Raw genomic sequence first — 21,867 nt, forward strand, 5'->3', positions numbered from 1 at the left:
ACAGTAATTGGGGAGGGGAACAATTTCACTGAATTTCTCCAACAGTTTCTCATGGGTGGGGTAACCATTAGCAGTGGCTGTAGCACTGTTTCTTCTTTATCCCCCCTCCCTTCCTTTTTGTTGCTGCTACTCATTCAAGCGGCAGCAACTGTGTTGACAATCTAGCCACCATGTTGTGCATCTCCCACAATGCCCTAGTTCTAGTGTTGTTCCAGGGAAAGAGGTGGTGGTGAAGGAGCTTTCACAACAGGATCGTACAGAATATTCAAGGAAAATTCTGCAAAATGGCCCTTTTCAGAGAGATGAGAAAGAGAAAGATCTCAGAAACCTTACCCAAAAAGAAAGGAAAAGCTAAATTTTGACTCAGCTCTACTATATAGTGATCATCCTGTCTAGGATCCTATCTGTCAGGAACTACAGTGACAGATACAACTCTGTTAACCAAGAACATTCACAACTTTCTGATACGTGCCCCTAAGATATCTTTCTTCCTCTTTTTCCTTTGGGGAAAACTTTGGGGGTCCCTTTTTAGAATGCTGTTAGAAATGCCATTGTTCATCTTTTAGACACCTTGGAGCTTCTCTGGGCTCCTTTTGGAGGAATGGCTGGAAAGAAAGGTAATGAATGAATAAATGAATAGTCCGGAAATTAATTCCATTAGTAGATGTAGATGCATCTTGATCAGATAATAAAATGGATAAACAATGCAGCATTGAGTAGTGCACAGCCTGCCTTTTAAAAGCCCACTAGCTGATAAGGTTAGTTTTGAATTGTAAAATATGATAACTGAAGTTTTGTCCAGGCATTTATTTGGGTAGAAGCAAACATGAAGGAAGGGGAAATTGGTAGCACACCCAAAGTAGAATCTGTTGGTTAATTCCACACAGTGTATGAAAACAAATGTTTAGGGAAGCTTTTAATATTTAATAGACTATTGTATTTTCATATTCTGTTGGAAGCCGCCCAGAGTGGCTGGGGAAACCCAGCCAGATGGGCAGGGTATGAATATTATTATTATTATTATTATTATTATTATTATTATTATTAATTTGCAAAGCAGACAGTTAAGTATAAACAATAGGTCTGCCACACTGCACAGAACAGGTTTGTATTCATATTTTTAAAACGTTTCATCTCTATACTTCCCTTTCTGCTAGCTATAACAAAATCCTCAAATAGAGAGAAATCTTAGAGGGTTGGGGGAGGGGAACAGACCACTTCTGAAACCTATTTACAGTACAACATTATGGAAATGGGGCACTGAAGTGCAAGTTTTTCAGGAGCAAACATGGCTCTTAAATTGAATGCTGAAAATTGGATATATTTTTGTGATTAATGTATGCCTAGGAAAAGTAAGAAAGGGCGAGTATAAGAAAAAAAGCTGTTTGTACAAATCTGCATGCAAGAGAAAAACATTTGAGTGTACAAACAAGAAAGAATGGAAGGGGGAATGTTAATATGCAATGAATATTTTTAGAAAATAATAACTGCTACTGTACTCTTGAACCCCAAGGCTTGAATGCAACAATTCCTACTATGAGTGGAATCCCCATTCGTTGAATAAAGGCTATGAACCAGAGGGGTCTGCTCTGATTTAGAATTTGACGACTCTCAGCAGAGTTCAGTTGCTCTTTGTCATGCTAAGAGTAATGTGTAGCCCAGCTCACAAAGGAACTCTGAAACTCCATGGAGATTATCCTGGTCGACTCACTTCTGTCCGCAAGTCATACACTACATTTCACCTGTGAATTAACAAGGTGTTCAGTTCTTAACTCTTTAAAATATTTATATTCTTGCCCTGGTATTAGAATAGTAAAATTTACAAGTCAGCTACAAAAAAAGAGAGATGTGGAGGGAGGGAGGGAGGAAGAGAGAAAGAAGATAATTGTGTGTACCTTTTCCCTGGCAGTAAAACAATGAGCAGTACTGAAAACTTTACCCCTGACTGTTCTAATAAATAATGCACAATGGCCCTATCTGTTCAGAAAACTGCCAGGAAAGACTCCATAGCAATAAAGATAAATCTAATAAGTCCTAATTAAATTGCATAATTTAATGAGGATGAGAATAAGGGATTCTTAAAAGTCACTTCCCTATATGTCAGAAAGCATTCTAATCAAAATAAAGATGGAGAAAATGGTGAGTCAGCATAATAGAAGCCATAAGCTGATGATCAAGATAATGTTTAAATGAGGCAGATACAAAATATTAACTTGCTAAATATGGAATTAAGCAAAACATACTGGGGTGGATAGTTACTTAGCAGAACTCTTTGCATTTCCACTCCATTAAATACTTTTATAGTTGCTTAAAAGAAGGATAGGGAAAAAGAGATACCATTAGCAATTCCCTCAGTTACCCACTTTTACTGCCTCTGTGGCAGAAAAGTGGCATGTCCATTTCAATACAAGTAAATACCGGTAAACAAAATGCACCCACAACAGCCTGACCCGTTACAATAAGAACATGCAGTACTTTCTCTCCCTCTAACCATTTGAGTCAGTTCACACCTTCAGCTGCCAGCCATCAAGTGTTGGGAATTCACATGCTGTCCATGCATGTGTGAATCACTTCCAAGTGAAGGAGGTTGGCAAAATACCCTAGGGGCATTGGCGGAGGAAGTGGAGTGTGGGCGGAGCGCACCACCCCCAGCAGCACATTCCCGGTGGGGTGCCAACATGGCTGCCCCTGCGCTGGGCACCACGCCCCTGGAGGCAATGTGCCATGCCCCCAAGACACACACCACACCCCCAGGATGCACGTCACACCCCTGTGGGCAGCGCGCCACACCCCCGGGATGCACACCAGGCCCACCCCATCTGCTCTCTGCCTCCCGGTGCTGGAGCATGAAGCTCCACCACTGCTTAGGGGCAGTGCTTTTTTTTCTTTAAAAAAAATGTTTAGGAGTACTCTCATTTTCCTACTCATATTGAAATACTGCCCCTCAATGAGGCCAAACTTAGATTCACAAAATGTTTAGGGGTATGCGTACCCCTGTGTTCCCCCAGGAAAAAAAGCACTGCTTAGAGGAGGTGTTTCGCTGTGTGAAGCAGGGTTGAGGAACTTCAGGGCAGGGGGTGAGATGGGGCCCTCTAAGCCCCTCTTCTTTCTGGCTCTCCCCAGACCACATGCCTCATTCAGGTGCTTTTGTCTGACTTACATGTGTCCTTGGACTGTGGTAATGCCTTTTGCTTTTCTGGAAAGGCGTCTCTCTCTCTCTCTCTCTCTCTCTGTGTGTGTGTGTGCGTGTCTGACTTCTGCACAGCTAGAATGGAGTCTTCTTCACCGTGGTCAATTGCTCCACTCACTTCTGCCTCTGTCCTTGAATGTGAACCCCTAGAAACCAGGCCACAAAGGAAAATGTCCCTTGGCTTGGAAAATTATCCCTGCCCCTGGTGTAAAGTAATGTCACTTTCTAAGCTCAAATCTCCAAGACTTCAGCAGAAGCAGCAACACTGTTGGCACTAATTGGGACTTAGAAAAGACCTCGGAAGCAAGTTCAAAAGACTCCGGATGGTATTGCTCTCCCCTCCCCATTGTTAATAATTGTTTGCTTAGTGTTTCCGAAGCTTCTGAAAACTGAGACATGCATGCATACCCTTTTGTTTTTGCCCCAGTTAAAACAAGGGGTCCTTGGCACTTTCATCTGAAAAGCTTTACTTTTCCAGTGCATGAACATAAAATGGAGCTGCTGTCTCAGGAGTCCACGGCTTGCAATTCTTGCAGGAGTTACTTGATCAAGTCGTACCTCCTGCTATCAAGGTAGTGAGTCATGTAGAAGGCATCTGAGGCCAGATCATTCTCTTACTGTTTTTACATTGGCTGTGACTGGAGTTGTCCAGTCACAAGAGATTCAGATGCTATTTGTTATATTTCTATCCCGCTAGGAGCCCAAGGTGACAGACAACGTCCTGTTTCACATTTTATCCTCACAACAACCCTGTGGAGTCAGGAGCTGAGAGTTGGATTTGGACATAATAACACAGGTAACTCCAGATTCATGACGATCTTTAATCACCGAATGTATTTATTTCTCAGAGTCCACACAAGCAGTTTTTCCTCACACATAGTTCTGGCATCCCGTTGTTAGTTCCTTTAAACTTTGTATCTGTGTTAGGTCCTTCTGAGTTCAATATAAAGTACAAGCAAACCTGGCCTGTAGTTTCTTAAGCAACCAGCCAGAAAATCACTTAGAGCGCTCCCAGCAATGTTGAATTACTGTTTAAGGAGAGCAAATGAGATCGGAGCCCTGATCTCTCATCAGCTCCCCTCATGTGACATCATCATCCTGGGATTGGCTTAATCATTGCTATTTCAATAATACTCCCGTGCTCAGCAATTGAGACTCTTCTTTCATTTGAGCCTTGGGTTTATTTGGAAATTGTTCTATTTAAATAGCAGTTCAGGGCTATTGGCAAGGCTGCACCCTGAGGAAAGCGGCTTTGGCTGAAACACATCAGCTCTGCTGATGAATGAAATGGGCTTGTTGAAGCAGTGAAATAAATGAGGCCGAAATAAAAGTGCATTGAATTTTGCACACACCCTGGAAACGTGCTAATATTAGCAGTAGGAAAGGGAGATGCTTGTATAGATTTATAAAGGCCCGCAGTGGCAAGTGCCCTAGTATAGCAGTCACTGGGAATACCACTGATACCAGTAGAACTGGAACAACACAGAGCAAGATAAATGGCAGGCATTATTTATAACTCACCCTTCCTCCAAGGCAGTGAAGGCAGAAGTGTGCAGCATAACATTCTCTATACTCAGATGTAAGTCACCTTGAGTTCAATTGAGATTACCCTATGGGGCTGTAGCCATGCAGTGCAGGCCAATACATGTTAACTCAGAAGAAAGTTCCATTATGCATAATGGGTTGTATCCAAAGTAGCACTAAGAGAATTGCATCAGTGCCAGGATTTCTCCTTGTGCAATGGAACATTCTCTCCCCCCCCGCCTGATGACCCCTAAATCTGTTCCGGGGTTGCCACAACCTTTTGGAGAAGATTTGGGGAGGGCACAGGGCAAATGTTAGTGTAGGGAGAGGTTGGAAAGTTCCAAAATGGAAACATAAATATTTGCATTATAGGATGAATGGCATCCCACTCTAGTTCTAGCTCTAGTTCAAGGGGAGGGGCACAACAAACTTATAAGATAACTTGGAAATGGTCCCTCAGAAAACTTGAACATGAATTTTCCATATTTTTCGATGTAATAATAAACTCCAGAGCAGAGCTGACATTTCAGAGATTTGTCTTTTTCTCAACCTCAAGGTTTTCTCAAATATTCTCCAACATTATTATAATGGCTCGGAGCTGACTGAAATGGAGAAATGGAGTCAAAACAGGGCCCCTGAGAAGCAAGGGAGAAGCATCATCAACTTGAGTCATAGAATTGTAGAGGTGGAAGGGACCTCAAGGCTTATCTAGTCCAACCCCCTGCAATGCAGGAATCTTTCGCCCAATGTGGGATTCAAACGATGCTGAAATTAAGATCTCATTCTCTACCAAGTGAACTATCCCAGTCCTCCCTTTGTCATGAGAGCTACTTGATCTGCTTTGCTTGTTGTTATTAAGTGGGGATGTTTTCCTCAACCCAGCCCTTTCCCATTATGTTTCTTCTCATTGTAATGTCATTTCTTGGCCTCTTTTCTTTCCAATGCTTTCAAAGTCTCAACCGTCTATTAAAGCTATTCTTAGTCTTTTGTGATTTTGCCATTTCTCACAAATTCCCATTCTTTCTTTTGCAGAAACTTGTAGTGCCCCTTTGTAAATCTATTACCCGCACAGCCTTGTGCTGTGATTCTTTCAGTCTTCCCTGTTCTCCCTGTAACACTGGAGGGTGGAGAGTGGGTTGCTTTGGTTTTCCACTTCTTCATGTTGCCTTCAGCTTTTTGGTCCTTTCTTCTTATTCTTTCCCATTGTATGGCGTTTCGTGAGTTCTCTGCCTGTTTTCACTCTGAGTTGCGGTGCTTATCACTGCCTGGCTCCCCTGTTATTTTCTGAGCTTGAAGGTGTCCAATTGTGCTGATGCTACAAGCTTCTGTAAGAAATGTCCAAAGATAGATTATGGTTATTCCTCCCCCTCCTACCCTCATGCATGTGTCCAGAGATAGTGCCACTGGTGTGACCAACCTTAGAACAGGCTATTCCCACTTGAAAGTATGGGCTACCAATCGAAGACGGTTGGTATCTGGTAGACCACTTTTTGGATTTGAGACTGGAAGATCTGGTTTTCAAAACCTAGTTCAGACCTGCGATTCACACTGTATCTTGGGCAAGTCATGCTTCTTCAGTCTTAGTACCTAAAAATGGTCACTGTGTGGTCAAGGAACATACTGATTAGCACTTTACATATGAGCAAGTGCTGGAGAAATGGTAGGTAACAGTGATAATTCATGATCAGGTCCTGGCAATTAAAATATGCACAGTACTTTTGTTGAAAGGTACACTGGTATCTCGTGATGCTGACTTAGTTGGCAGTGAGTCACTGTGTGTGTGGGATTATGGATTCTGTGAGAATATCACCCTATTAATCTCAAGGAGTTGCTGATCAGAGCAAAGACAGATGAAAGAGGAGCAAAATGCTGGTGGATGAATTGTACTAGCAGTTCTCAGGAGGGTTCTGTAGAGGAAAAGCCCTCTTAGGGATATATTCAAAGAGGACCAACTCTACATTTTGACCTTTCATTGTTTTCAAAAGTATTTCTGGAAGATAAGGGAAATTGTACAAGCAGTTCTACCCCATTTACTCTGAAGGGATGAGGGAGGGGAAGCTGCAGGGTGGCTCAGGATGTCCTCCTGTTCTGAACTGGTTAACCCAATTTGGTAAGATGGAACCTCCTTCTTCTTCCCCTAAATCCTGTTCTGGGGGTTCTCTAGATACACCCCAAAAGCCATTTTCAGGGGCACAAGAGGAAGAGAAGGAAACCCCACTGCAAAAGTATAAGGTCTTGTCTGGGCATCCACTGCCAGGACTCATTAGCTGAATCCTGCACCCAGTTTCCAATGAAGGCTAAGAGCCATTTAAATATGATGGAATAAGTTGTAGCTTGATTACCTGCTCTAGTACCATGCTCAACTTCTGTTTTGTTGCCCATCCTCTTTTCTCCCATTCACTGGAAACCTGAACTCTTATCTGATGCCACTTTTGAAGAGTAATTCAGAATGACACATTTCCACGGCTACATTATTGGCATTCTTCCAATTGCTTACGGGTCCCTTGGTTATGTGCTGTGCAACCGGGCAAAACATTGTTATCACCACCACTAATGATGTTGTGGTTTTATTTAGTCTAGCAATGCTGCTGCATTGAATAGACATCTCTGTTGAAATGAAATATTAGTTAATGTGCTCACTTCAGAAACCAGGACCTAAGAGGGCACTTAGGTAGACACTATCTGGGATGAGCTTTAACTCAATAGTAGATTATATGCATTGAAAGCAAAAAGTCCCAGGCTCAATCTTGGGATCTTCAGGAAGGGCTGAGAAAGGTATCATCTGGAATCTGGAGAGACATTGGTTGCAGGCAGCTTTACCTGCAGCAATTGCATGTTGATTGCCCTCTTAGAAGACAAAGTCCAACAACTGGAGGAACGTGTAGCTACGCTCCAAAGAATTAGAGAGCTGGAGCTCTTTATGGAAGCAACAGAGCACACTGTCTCCACCAAGGAGGAGACAGGGGACTCCCCTGAGAAGGAGGCTAGTTCACCAACACAGGAGCCAGATATATGGAGAAACGTGACTCAAAGAAGTAGGAAGCCCAGGGTTCGCTCTGATTGTTTAGAAATACACAATCGCTTTGAGGTCCTCTCCCCTAGCATGGAAGACGAAGAGCAGACTCCATTTGAGGATCTCTCCCTCATTACAGTCGATCAGGTATATGAAGACGAACAGCAAAGTCAGTCCTCAGGGAACGTGCAGGCGACCTTGGAACGGACAGCTCACGGAAGAACCCCGACCAAACCTAAGAGGAGGCGTGTAGTGGTGATAGGGGATTCCCTACTGAGGGGAACAGAAGCAGTGATCTGTGGGCCTGACAAGATGTCTCGGGAAGTGTGCTGTCTCCCCGGGGCTAAGATCCAAGATGTAACTGAACGACTCCAAGGAATCATAAAACCCACTGACAAATACCCCTTCCTCTTGGTTCATGTGGGAACCAATGACACTGCAAGCAATAGCCTCCAGAAGATCAAAAGAGACTATGAGGCTCTGGGCAGGAAATTGAAGCAATTAAATGCACAAATTGTCATCTCATCTGTCCTCCCAGTTGAACGACGTGGCCCAGGGAGAGAGAGAAAAATAGTGGAAGTGAACAGCTGGCTTCGCAAATGGTGTAAACAGGAACGGTTTGGATTCTTAGATCACGGACTGCAGTTTCTTGAAGATGGACTTCTGGCAAGCGATGGGCTGCACCTCACAACGGTTGGGAGGAATGTTTTTGCCAAAAATCTCAGAAACCTCATCAGGAGGGCTTTAAACTGACTAATGTGGGGGAGGAAGACAGTGCTCCTGAAGGTAGGAGTCTATCAATTGATGAAGATGATCATCCAAATATCATAGACCGAATGGAGCAAACAGCACGCAAACCTAGTGATGGGAGGAAAAAATCCTTAAATAAGAGACACGGGGGAATGATTAATGGACTTCAATGTCTGTACACTAATGCGCAAAGCATGGGTAATAAACAAGATGAGCTTGAGCTCTTGGTACAGCAAACTAAATATGACATAATAGGCATCACTGAAACCTGGTGGGATAAGTCCCACGACTGGAATGTAATAATGGAGGGATACAATCTATTTCAGAGAAACAGACCAGACAAGAAAGGAGGAGGAGTGGCGTTATATGTCAGGGATGTGTATACCTGTGAAGAGATCCAAAATTTAGAACCTCAAAGCCAAAGTGAGAGCATTTGGGTAAAAATTAAGGGAGAGAAGAATAACAGGGACCTCATTGTGGGAGTTTACTATAGATCCCCAAGCCAAACGGAGGACATAGATGATGCCTTCCTGGAAAAGATGGCCAAGCATGCAAAAGGAAGGGAGATAGTAGTAATGGGGGACTTCAATTACCCGGATATTTGCTGGATGTCAAACTCAGCCAAGAGCATAAGGTCAAACAGATTCCTCACTGGCCTTGCAGACAACTTCATTGTCCAGAAAGTGGGAGAAGCAACAAGAGGAACAGCCATTTTAGATCTGGTCCTAACCAATGTTGATGACCTGGTTAGTGGGGTAGAAGTGGAAGGATCATTAGGCGCGAGTGATCATGCTCTTCTGAAGTTTACTATACAGCGGAAAGGAGCAGCCAAGCATACTAGGACTCATTTTCTTGACTTTAAGAAAGCCGACTTCATAAAACTTAGGGAAGTGCTGGGTGAGATCCCATGGACAGTAATACTAAAAGGAAAGGGAGTTCATGATGGCTGGGAGTTTGTTAAGAGGGAGATAGTAAAAGCACAACTTCAGGCAATACCAATGAGACGGAAACATGGAAGGTGCCTAAAGAAGCCAGGGTGGCTATCTAAAGAACTTTTAACTGAGTTAAGATTTAAAAAGGATGTGTACAAAAAATGGAAAAGGGGGGAAACCACCAAAGAGGAATTCAAACAAATAGCCAGCACGTGTAGACACAAAGTCAGAAAAGCTAAAGCACAGAATGAACTCAGGCTTGCTAGAGAGGTTAAAAGCAACAAAAAAGGCTTTTATGGGTATGTTCGTAGCAAAAGGAAGAACAAAGAAACAGTGGGGTCACTCAGAGGAGAAGATGGTGAAATGCAAACAGGGGATACAGAAAGGGCCGAACTCCTCAATGCCTTCTTTGCCTCAGTCTTCTCCGATAAAGAAAACAATGCCCGACCTGAAGAATTTGGAGCAAATGATTCAGCAGAGGAAACACAGCCCAGAATAACTAAGGAGATAGTACAAGAATGCTTGGCTAGTTTAGATGTATTCAAGTCTCCAGGGCCAGATGAACTGCATCCAAGAGTATTAAAAGAACTGGCAGATGTGATCTCAAAACCACTGGCAGTCATCTTTGAGAATTCCTGGAGAACAGGCGAAGTCCCGGCAGACTGGAGGAGGGCAAATGTTGTCCCTATTTTCAAAAAGGGGGAAAGAGAGGACCCAAATAATTACCGCCCAGTCAGTCTGACATCAATACCAGGGAAGATTCTGGAGCAGATCATTAAGCAAACAGTCTGTGAGCACCTAGAAAGGAATGCTGTGATCACCAATAGTCAGCATGGATTTCTGAAAAATAAGTCATGTCAGACTAACCTGATCTTGTTTTTTGACAGAATTACAAGCCTGGTAGATGAAGGGAACGCAGTGGATGTAGTCTACCTTGATTTCAGCAAGGCATTTGACAAGGTGCCCCATGATATTCTTGTAAAGAAGCTGGTAAAATGCGGACTTGACTATGCTACCATTCAGTGGATTTGTAACTGGCTGACTGACTGAACCCAAAGGGTGCTCATCAATGGTTCCTCTTCATCCTGGAGAAGAGTGACTAGTGGGGTGCCACAGGGTTCTGTCTTGGGCCCGGTCTTATTCAACATCTTTATCAACGACTTGGATGATGGACTCAAGGGCATCCTGATCAAATTTGCAGATGACACCAAACTGGGAGGGGTGGCTAACACCCCAGAGGACAGGATCACACTTCAAAACGACCTTGACAGATTAGAGAACTGGGCCAAAACAAACAAGATCAATTTTAACAGGGAGAAATGTAAACTATTGCACTTGGGCAAAAAAAAATGAGAGGCACAAATACAAGATGGGTGACACCTGGCTTGAGAGCAGTACATGTGAAAAGGATCTAGGAGTCTTGGTTGACCACAAACTTGACATGAGCCAACAGTGTGACGCGGCAGCTAAAAAAGCCAATGCAATTCTGGGCTGCATCAATAGGAGTATAGCATCTAGATCAAGGGAAGTAATAGTGCCACTGTATTCTGCTCTGGTCAGACCTCACCTGGAGTACTGTGTCCAGTTCTGGGCACCACAGTTCAAGAAGGACACTGACAAACTGGAACGTGTCCAGAGGAGGGCAACCAAAATGGTCAAAGGCCTGGAAACGATGCCTTATCAGGAACGGCTAAGGGAGCTGGGCATGTTTAGCCTGGAGAAGAGGAGGTTAAGGGGTGATATGATAGCCATGTTCAAATATATAAAAGGATGTCACATAGAGGAGGGAGAAAGGTTGTTTTCTGCTGCTCCAGAGAAGCGGACACGGAGCAATGGTTCCAAACTACAAGAAAAAAGATTCCACCTAAACATTAGGAGGAACTTCCTGACAGTGAGAGCTGTTCGACAGTGGAATTTGCTGCCAAGGAGTGTGGTGGAGTCTCCTTCTTTGGAGGTCTTTAAGCAGAGGCTTGACGACCATATGTCAGGAGTACTCTGATCATGTTTCCTGCTTGGCAGGGGGTTGGACTCGATGGCCCTTGTGGTCTCTTCCAACTCTATGATTCTATGATTCTATGATTCTATGATTCTATGATTGCCAGTCAGCATATACCAGAGTTGGGCAACTTGTTCTACTGAGCTTAATTTTGTGCAGCTCTTGGCTGAATTACATGAGTGGGGCAAGGAGAAAAGAAATTGGGGTTGAAAGAAAGAGGAAGAAAAGTGGGGAATGAGTATAACAGACAGTAATGAGAGAAAGAGAGGGGGAACTCCTGCTGTTGTCTCTGGCCCTATCCACAGGCCTCACCTACTACCAGAATGTGGCTTCTAACAGATTACCTACCAGGGAATGCAGCCCCTGAGGACCCCCCCCCCCACAAACTGTTGCCAACGCTTGTTGTAAATCAGGTGTGAGGAATACTTGGCCCTCCAGGTGCTGCTGAACAAGAATTCCCATCATTCCAGGCCATTGGCCATGCTTCCCTAGGGAGCTGGTAGTAGTTGTAGCTCAGCAACATCTGGAGGGCCAAAGATTCTCCACACCTGTCATAGACAATACTGGGCTAGATGAAACAAAGGTCTAACTTGGCATAAGAAGACTCACTCTGTTCCCATGACATGTAAAATCTAATTCAAGAAATTGAAGATTTCAAACATATTTATCTCTGGTGCTTTTGGCAATGGCTCCTCACCCTGGCACTGTACACTAGGACCCCTCCCCATAAAATGTCTGACTGAAAGTCTGCCAGTTCAGTGGCTAGCATCATTAGGACAATGGTTTATCTCACACCAAACAAGCTCCTCTAGATGACTTACTCCACTTTGCTGCTGTTGCCTAGTAGCAGGGCAAGCTCAATGCATTTCGCTGCCTGAGGCAAAGGACAAGATGGTGCTATACAGAAGCCAGTTGGATTGGTGGTCGAATCTTACTCCAATATTGGTGAAAGGAAAGTATCTTCCACTTCACTTGAGGGCAGCCAGCTAGTGCAGAGGGTACAGGGCAGGCCGGCTGCATGGTACTCACAACTCTGTCCCCTCCCCATCCCTCAGCATCTGTCGTCTGCCTCATCCTCATTTTTTTCCACCTGGTACGCAGGCTAAGACCCTACCTGCCCGCGGACTGTCTCACCAGAGTGGTGCATGCTCTAGTTATCTCCCGCTTGGACTACTGAAATGCGCTCTACGTGGGGCTACCTTTGAAGGTGACTTGGAAACTACAACTAATCCAGAATGCGGCAGCTAGTCTGGTGACTGGGGGCGGCCGCCGAGACCATATAACACCGGTCTTGAAAGACCTACATTGGCTCCCAGTACGTTTCCGAGCACAATTCAAAGTGCTGGTGTTGACCTTTAAAGCCCTAAACGGCCTCGGCCCAGTATACCTGAAGGAGCGTCTCCACCCCCATCGTTCTGCCCGGACGCTGAGGTCCAGCGCCGAGGGCCTTCTGGCGGTTCCCTCATTGCGAGAAGCAAAGCTACAGGGAACCAGGCAGAGGGCCTTCTCGGTAGTGGCGCCTGCCCTGTGGAACGCCCTCCCATCAGATGTCAAAGTGATAAATAACTACCTGACATTCAGAAGACATCTTAAGGCAGCCCTGTTCAGGGAAGTTTTTAATCTGTGATATTTTAGTGTATTTTTGGTTTTTATGGAAGCCGCCCAGAGTGGCTGGGGAAACCCAGCCAGATGGGCGGGGTACAAATAATAAATTATTATTATTATTATTATTATTATTATTATTATTATTATTATTATTATCCTAGGGCCTTCCCTGCCTAGTGGTCACAGCCTGTTTAATTTAGCCATTCTTCAAGTTGGTGAGTTTTGAGATTCTGAATGATGTGCAAGATGATTTGAGGAGGAAGAAGTAGGACCTGTGAGACAGAATGACAAAAATAGTAAAGCTAAAGAATTAGCTGACATATTATGTTTGATGTATTATACCAATAATGAATACACTATTTAGCAGTGCCATAGGCAGCAGCCTACAATTTCACAGTCAGATACCAAAAGCCCAGAAACAGAAACATGACGTTTATTTGGGGCTCTTTCAGCAGCTACAGCTGGAAAGGCTGAATCACTTTCCCCCTTGCTGATAAGTAAATAAACTTCCTTTGATCATTGGGCTTTCCTGTTCTTTTTTCTGCCATTACCCCCCTACTGCTCCATTTCTACTGGTGGGTAATTGCCAATTTTAATGCAACCCCCACGGCTAGTATCTGTCATGCAAGTACTTTATTTACTTGAAATGCCTTTTGCTTATATATGTATATATGTATATAAATCAACATCTAGAAGAACTTATGAAGCCAAATAATATTTGATGTGGTTTGAACAAGATTTGACTTGAAAGAAATCACCCAGTCTGAAACTCTTGCTTCACTAGCCTATCCTGTTAATGCAAAACCTTCTTAGTCAAAACTTTACTTAATGTTACTGGTGTGTCAGTTAACAATATAACCTTACATTAGGGATGGGGAAATTGTGGTCCTCCAAATGTTGACGGTCAGCTGCCTTTTTAGCTCCATGTTGGGAGAATGCAAATCACGCAGGCACATAATAAGCACATAAGCTTGTGATAAACTCCGTTCAAAAAGCAAGCAGAAGTTCATTTTCAGGGGCAAGAGAGCTTGCGTCAAAATGATTTGTGTATTGGAAATTGGGTATACTCACATTGCAGGCCCAATATTCGCAAACCATCACCATTCAAAAGAGAGACCATTAAAAAGAAAAAGAAAAACAGTGGTAAAGAGAAGAGAAAATAATACAGCCTGTAAAGCAAATCTTTGCTCAGCCCTGGGATGAAGGATACCTCATGGAAAAGAGTATGGCTAATAAATTTAATGCAACAGTGTTTTTTTTGTCAGTGTACCTTTTATCCTTCATGTTGTTGCACTCAAGTGGTGAAGGAAGGCTATAAAGCTAGCTGCTGAAATATATAAAACTATTTATACTGTATATAAAAGGGGCATTAGCATTAATATTTATTTTGCATCAGATCTTCTCTTCCTCCTGCATTGTCACCAAACAGCTTCCATTTGTTGCTTCCGTTAATTAATTTCAGTTGCAAAAGTTCTTAGAAGTGTGACAGCTGGATTGTGGATGCTGAATTTGTGTACTTTTTCCTTTCCTTTCCTGTCTCCCCACTGTGTTCATTACCTACAATTGCTGCTGTGGCAGAAATTCACTTTGCTTTTCTTGTACCTGGAGTCTGACTGAGTCACTTAAAGGTTAGCTGAGATACCACTCAGTGACAGATAGTAAAAGAAGGCCTATGCAAACTGAGAGAATCGATAAATCAGCCCTCACAAACCAGAATCATTATTTGTCAAAAAGCAAGCAAACGAAAAAACACCCACAGACCTTTAATATGTTTCTTCAGAAAATTCATTTTATTTTTTAGGGCTCTGTGAAGTCAAGTTCCATACTCTGAGCCCTTGCAGTAAGATTGTTCAGGTCACCAAAGTCTCCATCGCAATGTGCAGTGACATTCAGATGTGCAAGACAACAAAGGTCTAAAAGTGATTAAAGGGGACAAAGGAATGGGATTGCCACTTACAAATGCATTTGGATGGAACTTCCGGTCGAGCCACGGACCCGACGCAAGCAGTACTTTCTCGGGAGAGAGAAAGTCCGGGTTCTCGAGGGTAAACGGGGGTGCTACAGGGCACGGTGGCCCCCCAAAAACCCCTCTGGAGGGAAACCAGAGGGTCAGGAGCCCAGCGGAGCCGTTTGCAGATCACCCGGCCGTCAGGTAACTCCGTAACAGGAGCGAAGAGAACGGCGGGCGGAGAAAGCAGGCACCGGGGAAGCCATTGTCTCACCCTCGAGAACGCAACTCCAGGCTTGCAGGGTGAGTGACCGATTCTCAAAAATAAAGAATTTAAGCCAAATTCGGATTTTGGAATATAATCGGAGCATACAAAAGGAAGGCTTTGGGAAAAGAAGGTGGAAAAAGAGGTCAGTTTTTATCTGAAATCGGAGAACGACGCAAGACTACGAGCGGAGCATGGAGAGGAGGTTGGTAACACAGCAAGCGGTTAGAACTTCTCCCTCTTAGAAAACTTACTAAAAGTGATATAAACTGTTGCAAAAAATAACAAAGAGTTGCAGAAGAAGGGAATAACTAAAAGAGGGAGCAGAGGGTAACTATTTTATGACTTTAAAAGGCTCTCGATATAACGAAAGGTCTGAAGGAAGTAAAAAAGAAAGGACACTTCTCGGTACTTTCACTTTCAAAAAAAAACACCTGCGCAACAAAATAGAACTTTTGTGCCTTGATGAATTTGATATTCATGGATTCAGATACAAACAGACTTAAACTTCACCTTCCAGTCCAGTGTGAGGATCTTTCTTCTTCCACCAGTTTTCATACTTCCCAAATGATCTGATCTAGTTATCCACTGCAAAAAATGCATCAAAATACATTTATAAAACTTTATTTTAATACCAGGTTTTGGTTTCTTTTCTTTTCAAATGCAGATCATCGTGACTCATGGATGGTGCAGTCATGCAGTCGATCACATTAGCATTGCTTGTTTACATCTATTAATGCACAAACACTTTGATAATGGAACCCCTGGACGGTTAAGTCCAGTCAAAGGTGACTTTGGGGTTGCAGCGCTCATCTCTCTTTCAGGCCGAGGGAACCAGCATTTGTCCACAGACAGCTTTCCAAGTCATGTGGCCAGAATGACTAAACTGCTTCAACGTAACACTGTGACATAAACCAGAGTGCATGGAAATGCCATTTACCTTCACGCTGCAGAGGTACCTATTTATCTACTTGCACTGGTATGCTTTCAAACTGGTAGGTTGGCAGGAGTTGGGACAGGGCAACGGGAGCTCACCCTGTCATGTGAATTCAAACCACCAACCTTCTAACCAGCAAGCCCAAGAGGCTCAGTGGTTTAGACCACAGTGCAACCCGCATAAACAAAGAGCTTGTCAGACTGCACACACACATGTACAACCTTCAGAAAAGAGGTGAATTCCCAATGTTTATTTATATTAAGGATTGTGTTTAATGCCGTCATTCAGCTGCCAATAAGACTGCCATCTGTGGAATGAGGAAACCATTTCCAGCAACTCCCCCTCTTCTCTGCAGAGACACTGAAAACAATTCCCTTCCTATTCCACTGATGGAAGCTTTACCAACAGGGAATGACACCACTGAATGTAACCCTATGACTTTATTTAATAAAAGGTGTATACCACTTGATTGGGGGGGGGGGGAGAAGAGCATTATTTATTCTGCTCTTCCTTCAAGGAATGCCTGACAGTGTACAGTCCATTGTTTCCTTACAGCAACCCTGTGACATAAGTCAGGCAGAGATATAGTGACTAGTCCAAATGAACTTCACATGGGTTGGACCTCAGTCATAGTCCAGCATAAAAGGTAAAGGTAAGGTAAAGGTACCCCTGCCCGTACGGGCCAGTCGTGTCTGACTCTAGGGTTGTGCGCCCATCTCACTTAAGAGGCCGGGGGCCAGCGCTGTCCGGAGACACTTCCGGGTCATGTGGCCAGCGTGACGAAGCTGCTCTGGCGAGCCAGCACCAGAGCAGCACACGGAAACGCCGTTTACCTTCCCGCTATAAAGCGGTACCTATTTATCTACTTGCACTTAAGGGTGCTTTCGAACTGCTAAGTGGGCAGGAGCTGGGACCGAACGACGGGAGCTCACCCCGCCGCGGGGATTCGAACCGCCGACCATGCAATCGGCAAGTCCTAGGCACTGCGGTTTTACCCACAGCGCCACCCGCGTCCAGCATAGTCCACACTGAACCACACTGGTTGGCTTTTCATCAGTTCCACTTTCAAAACAAAGTCTGATAACCAAGAACTACAAAATCCAGAGAGATATTTTGATGCAGTGAATTTTGTAGACATCTTTGGGTACAGATAGATCTTTTTCAATGTCAACTATACACATGTGGCATTCTAGTCACATAAGTGCATCTCCTTCCTTTTACAAAACAGGACAATATATGTAATGAAACCTAAGTAGACATCAGCTCTTGTTGTCTTCAGCTGGGATATTAATACTATTCACAAACCTTGCTGCTTTGGATTTTTCTTTCTTCTACTAATGGCTCTGATTTAGAAAAGCGAGTCCAAATGCAAAAAGGCAGGATGGATCCCTTCCCTGAGTGCTCTTGGGAGCGAAAGAAGGACAGCAATATTAATGCAGTGTTCTGTGCCTGTCTAACCAAATTTTGTGCTTAGTTACATGCCTGCCACTGAAATAAAAATCTAGCTCAGAGGATCGAAATAGGTTGGAATGGTTCCCAATACATTTTTTTTTTTTAAGCCCCACATTATTTCTCTTTGCCTTGGCAAGCAATGTTGGAAGACTAACTTGAATGCCAAAGGGTTACCAAGATGACATCTGACCAAAGTGTCTGAACAATCTTTGTATCAACTGATTCCACAGTTCAGAATACCCTTTGCCAAGCATTATGCTCTGGGCTTTTGTCTTTGGAATAGAAATGGAGAAGCTGTGGTCTCCAGATGTTGTTGGATGTCAACTCCCATCAGCCCCAGCCAATGATCAGGGGGGATGGGCCTGGAGTCTGGCAACATCTGGAGGGCCTCAGCTTATTTGCTGGCAAAATTTGGAGCTAAACTGCAAGAAGAAGTAGCTCATAGTAGGCATATGATGCCATTAAACATTTACAACTCTTTAAGGACACTTCCATATGGCAGTTTAGGACTAGACTGGCATTATTGCAGCTGTATAGAGCAACTTGTTCTTGACACAGTGATAGTGCATTAGTGGTGGATATATTCTGCTTTGGTTTGTTCTATAATACCTCCCCAATGCTGCTACATCATTGATGTCTGGAGGGGCTATAGAGTAACAAAACTGCAGACAAAATAAACCAGAACATTTGTAGTTTTAAAAATTGTGGATTTCAGCAGGAAATTTAGTGGTTGGGGATGAAGCAGTGTGACTCCCCCAGAATACTTGCAGGCCTGAACAGTATTGGAGGCAGGATTGCTTGTGACTGTGATAGTATTAGGAGCACAAATGATCATGAATGCACAATTTAAAAAGATTGTGGAGTGTTCTGCAGTGGCTATGCGATGCATTCCTCATAAAAATGCCATTTGATATTCCTCTCCCTGTTTAATCTGAATTTACCTTTTATTTTTTTATTTTACTTGTTGTGTTTTTTGTGGAAATTGTAAACCCTGATTCAATGGGAATGTGGAAGCTGCACAAAACCTGCATCAATGAAGAACACTGAGTCCAGTATCAGAAAATACAACAATTACTTTTCTCATTCCCCCACCCCCACCGAACTATCCTTCTGAGAATTAAATCCATCAGTTTCAATTAGATATATAAAAACCACCATCTCCATCAGAGTAATTTCTTGGGACTCAAAGTTTTTTCTTTCTCAATAAGTTATACTGCAACATTTCTCAATTTGTAAGCCAGAGATAATTTATTATGTGCGCGCGCGCGCGCACACACACACACACACACACACTTCATTATCAAAAAGACAAATGGTTTTATTTCTTATTTTGCACAATGGTAAGCAGAAATGATTTAGACTGGTGAGAAAAATGATGTCTGGAGGAGATTTAAACAAAACAACTTACATTGCAATCCTTTACATGCCTTTTCCAAAGTCCCATTTAGTTCAGGCAGGCTTGATCCCAGGTAACAGGGTATGGGATTGCAGCCTTAAGAGTGCTAAGAAAGGATCACAATCATTAAATGGTTAACAGATTGCCATCAACACATCACCTGAACAATCGATCAAATTTCTACAAACTAACATTAATGTGCTATCTAGAAGTGCTAAAGAGCATATTAACCTTGGGAAGTAAACACTTATAATAGGGGGGAAAAAAGTATGTGGCGATGTGATGGTTTTATGAATTGCAAGGAATATTCTCAGGAAAGCATATTTTATGATGTTCAGTTAAATTATTCGCTATGGGTAACTATTATTTTGCATTGCATAAACCAACCACTCAGGCATGAGATTGAAATCATGTTTGCAATAATTAAAAATATGTACATGGATTTGTGCTGAGTATCCAAGATTAAACTGTACATTACAAGGACATAGTTATTTGCCTGTTCTAGTAAGCTATGCCTAGGAGATAAGTAGATGCTTCCTACCACTCTGTATGCTTGTAACTTCCTTGTTTGCTTATGAAAATTGTGGGAAACACACAGTTCAATGGCACCTGCTTTGCATGCCAAGTCCTAGGTCCCATTGCTGGCACTGCCCATTAAAGGGAGCTCCTCTACATAAAAATACCTCTGCTTGGAACCTTTGAGAGCTACTGCCTGGATAAATGAATACACTGTTTCTGACTCTGTATAGCAAGTTTCATATATTCACATATTTTTCTTTCATTCATTGCTTGATTATGTATGAAGATGTACACGGATCCGATAAATTTTCCTGAACCTCAACTTTCTGAAATTCTAAAGCAATATCATCACTATAGTTCCACTTAAGGCTGTGCATAGTCCCCCACCCCATCCGGACCTGGGCTCTCGAATCGGGACCACCTGACCCAGGACAACATGATCCATTCCTGAAATATTTTGGGAGTTGGGCTGATCTTTAATAAGGACTGATCTTTTAAACATATGGATGAGAGGAGGCAGGGGAAGAAGGGACATTATCTATTTCCCCACCTCTCTAATGAAAACAAGGAGGTTCAATCCTGCAAGAGAAGCAGCATCCTGCTGCCCACAGAGGATTCAGTCCTGTGGAAGCACAACTTCCCAAGAGGCTTCCCTCTTGCAAAGCAGCATTCTTCAGGATTGGACCCCCTGCTCTTGATCAGAAGGAAGGGAGGAGCATCCTACAGCCTGCAGGATTTAATTCTATCCATTCTTAAGGAAATCAGCCCTGAGTGCTCACTGGAAGGACAGATCGTGAAGCTGAGGCTCCAATACTTTGGCCACCTCATGAGAAGAGAAGACTCCCTGGAAAAGACTCTGATGTTGGGAAAGATGGGGGGCACAAGGAGAAGGGGACGAGATGGTTGGATAGTGTTCTCGAAGCTACCAGCATGAGTTTGACCAAACTGCTGGAGGCAGTAGAAGACCGAAGTGCCTGGCGTGCTCTGGTCCATGGGGTCAAGAAGAGTCGGACACGACTAAATGACTAAACAACAACAACATCATCATCTCCAACCAGCATGGCCAATGGCTAGGAATGATGGGAGTTGTAGTGCAAACATCTGGAGGACTACCCTTAACTTAGATGGCATTTTGTTTAGAATAGAAACACAGGACTATCACATAATAATGAAACTGCAATAGGTTTGTTATATATCACAACTATGGCAAATAGCCTAATCCATGTAGATGGTGCACTTGCAGGCAGGGATGGGTAAGGAATTTCATCGGGCAAATTCCTTCCTGAATTGGATCTGATCCACATCTCAAGGACCAATGTGCAGATCAGAACACAGTTTCCCACCAGATTTCACACACCTGTGGATTTTGTGGTGGAGTTCTTGACTTTAAAAAAAAAGCAAAAGCAAAAGGCATATGAAATTGGTATTTTAGGATTGGATGCATTTAGAAATGAGTACTTAGAGAGAAAATTTGCATATGTATTTAAATATAAATTGTGTGAATTAAACAAAAATGCAGATTAATGTGGAAATTGGACAGAAAAGACTTAATGAATACATCTGCCCATCCCTTTGGGTAGCACGCAAGAACAAATTTTAAAGACTAGTTGGTATCAATTAGGCAATTCCAGAGAAAGTAATTTGAAAACCTCAGCCTAACTCTCTAGTTTTACTCCCATCTGGGGACGTATACCCCAATTACTTCCTTGACACGCTGGATTTTATCCTTACGTCCATACTTTAATTATACAGATGGAAGTTTGATGAAGTAGAACAGTGATGTGCCAAAGGTCACTGCAGGAGAAGCAGAACAGAAGTTCCCCAAATGACAAAGTGAATTTCTCTTCACGCTGTAACATTATTCACTGATTAATTATCGATCTCTTTTAAGTCACCTCTAGAACTTTCAAGTCTTGGTCAAGATCCTTATGCTGCATCTTGAGCACATTCATTCCTCTCCCTTCCTCTGTCTCTGCAAGAATGATGAGAAGCACCTTTCTGTTGCCTCCATACTCAGCATCTCAAACGGAATAACAAAACAATCCTATGGAGGTTGTAAGGGAAGCGAGATTCCTTGGAGGAGAAACTGCAAATTTATAAGCCCTGCCAGGGTGGAAAGTGTGGCGGAGTAGCCTGATCCACTCTCCCACAGATGGGTGTTTCCTAATTTTCCTCTGATTGACTGTAGTGTTGGGGTGGTGGTGAAGGGAAATTCATGCTGCCAGCTCCAGAGCTGTTGAAGGCATTTTTTCCTGCCAAGTTTAGGTGCTTGTAGGTATGGGTGATCAATTCAATTCAATTTGCATTCATACTTTCTGAAACAACGTGCAAGCTGAGACA

General features: G+C 43.2%; 2 long non-coding RNA genes across 2 annotated transcripts in view; one reads left to right on the forward strand and one right to left on the reverse strand.

The window, feature by feature from the left end:
* LOC309341991 overlaps nt 1–21,867 on the forward strand; it is a 104,477-nt gene that overhangs the window by 20,515 nt on the left and 62,095 nt on the right. The gene's annotated exons all lie outside the window — the stretch shown is intronic.
* The window catches only part of LOC309341992, a 35,976-nt gene continuing 34,811 nt past the window's right edge, over nt 20,703–21,867 (reverse strand). The window contains exon 3 of the long non-coding RNA XR_014156641.1: nt 20,703–21,571. This is a non-coding gene — a long non-coding RNA (uncharacterized lncRNA). The remainder of the gene's footprint in view (nt 21,572–21,867) is intronic.

The sequence above is a fragment of the Podarcis erhardii genome (genome assembly GCF_964252035.2).
Source record: "Podarcis erhardii genome assembly, chromosome: 5".
Lineage (NCBI taxonomy): Eukaryota > Metazoa > Chordata > Lepidosauria > Squamata > Lacertidae > Podarcis > Podarcis erhardii.